We start from the raw sequence: 2500 nt of genomic DNA on the forward strand, positions 1-2500 counted from the left end.
TGATGACGCATGGTGATGGCACATGCATCGACCATCATCGGCATAGGCTGCCCTTCGGTACGGGCACTTGCCTCGACCGCCATCGGCACAAGCTGGGCCCTGGTGTGGGTTGTTGCCTCGATCACCAGCGGCACATGCTGAGCCTTGGTGCGGGCGGTTGCCTCGAGCACCATCGGCAGACCCTGGGCCCTGGTGCGGCCGGTTGCCCCGATAACCATCGGCACACGCTGGGCCCTGGAGCGGCCGGTTGCCTCGATCACCATCGGCAAAAGCTGGGCCCTGGTGCGGGCGCTTGCCTCGACCACCATCGGCACACGCTGGGCACTGGTGCGGGCGCTTGCCTCGACCACCATCGGCACACGCTGGGCCCTGGTGCGGGCGGTTGCCTCGATCGCCATCGGCACACGCTGGGCCCTGGTGAGGGCGGTTGCCCCCAGCACCATCGGCACACGTTGGGCCCTGGTGCGGTCGGTTGCCTCGAGCACCATCGGCACACGCTGGGCCCTGGTGCGGGCGCTTGCCTCGACCACCATCGGCACACGCTGGGCCCTGGTGCGACAGGTTGCCTCGACCACCATCGGCACACGCTGGGCCCTGGTGCGGGCGCTTGCCTCGACCGCCATCGGCACACGCTGGGCCCTGGTGCGGCAGGTTGCCTCGAGCACCATCGGCACACGCTGGGCCCTGGTGCGGTCGGTTGCCTCGAGCACCATCGGCACACGCTGGGCCCTGGTGCGGGCGCTTGCCTCGACCACCATCGGCACACGCTGGGCCCTGGTGCGGCAGGTTGCCTCGAGCACCATCGGCACACGCTGGGCCCTGGTGCGGTCGGTTGCCTCGATCACCATCGGCACACGCTGGGCCCTGGTGCGGGCGGTTGCCTCGACCACCATCGGCACACGCTGGGCCCTGGTGCGGCAGCTTGCCTCGAGCACCATCGGCACACGCTGGGCCCTGGTGCGGCAGGTTGCCTCGACCACCATCGGCAGCCTCGACCACCATCGGCACACGCTGGGCCCTGGTGCGGCAGGTTGCCTCGACCACCATCGGCACACGCTGGGCCCTGGTGCGGGCGCTTGCCTCGACCACCATCGGCACACGCTGGGCCCTGGTGCGGCAGGTTGCCTCGACCACCATCGGCACACGCTGGGCCCTGGTGCGGGCGCTTGCCTCGACCACCATCGGCACACGCTGGGCCCTGGTGCGGCAGGTTGCCTCGACCACCATCGGCACACGCTGGGCCCTGGTGCGGGCGCTTGCCTCGGCACCATCGGCACACGCTCGGCCCTGGTGCGGTCGGTTGCCTCGAGCACCATCGGCACACGCTGGGCCCTGGTGCGGCAGGTTGCCTCGACCACCATCGGCAGCCTCGACCACCATCGGCACACGCTGGGCCCTGGTGCGGGCGCTTGCCTCGACCACCATCGGCACACGCTCGGCCCTGGTGCGGTCGGTTGCCTCGAGCACCATCGGCACACGCTGGGCCCTGGTGCGGCAGGTTGCCTCGAGCACCATCGGCACACGCTGGGCCCTGGTGCGGCAGGTTGCCTCGACCACCATCGGCACACGCTGGGCCCTGGTGCGGGCGGTTGCCTCGACCACCATCGGCACACGCTGGGCCCTGGTGCGGGCGGTTGCCTCGACCACCATCGGCACACGCTGGGCCCTGGTGCGGGCGCTTGCCTCGAGCACCATCGGCACACGCTGGGCCCTGGTGCGGCAGGTTGCCTCGAGCACCATCGGCACACGCTGGGCCCTGGTGCGGGAGCTTGCCTCGAGCGCCATCGGCACACGCTGGGCCCTGGTGCGGCAAGTTGCCTCGAGCACCATCGGCACACGCTGGGCCCTGGTGCGGTCGGTTGCCTCGAGCACCATCGGCACACGCTGGGCGCTGGTGTGGGCGCTTGCCTCGAGCACCATCGGCACACGCTGGGCCCTGGTGTGGCAGGTTGCCTCGAGCACCATCGGCACACGCTGGGCCCTGGTGCGGCAGGTTGCCTCGAGCACCATCGGCACACGCTGGGCCCTGGTGCGGGAGCTTGCCTCGAGCGCCATCGGCACACGCTGGGCCCTGGTGCGGCAAGTTGCCTCGAGCACCATCGGCACACGCTGGGCCCTGGTGCGGTCGGTTGCCTCGAGCACCATCGGCACACGCTGGGCGCTGGTGCGGGCGCTTGCCTCGACCACCATCGGCACACGCTGGGCCCTGGTGCGGCAGGTTGCCTCGATCACCATCGGCACACGCTGGGCCCTGGTGCGACAGGTTGCCTCGAGCACCATCGGCACACTATCGGCCCTGGTGCGGGCGGTTGCCTCGACCACCATCGGCACACACTGGGCCCTGGTGCGGGCGGTTGCCTCGAGCACCATCGGCACACGCTGGGCCCTGGTGGGTTTAGGCACATCTTCGAATTTCTGCCGTGCCAATGCCATTTTTATGGCTTGTAAATTCATACAATGGTCCCCTAAGCCTTCACGTGAAGTTTCGTTGGAAGATGAC

This window comes from Durio zibethinus, unplaced genomic scaffold (genome assembly GCF_047325235.1).
Source record: "Durio zibethinus cultivar Kanyao isolate XHJ-2024 unplaced genomic scaffold, ASM4732523v1 HiC_scaffold_3, whole genome shotgun sequence".
Taxonomy (NCBI): domain Eukaryota; kingdom Viridiplantae; phylum Streptophyta; class Magnoliopsida; order Malvales; family Malvaceae; genus Durio; species Durio zibethinus.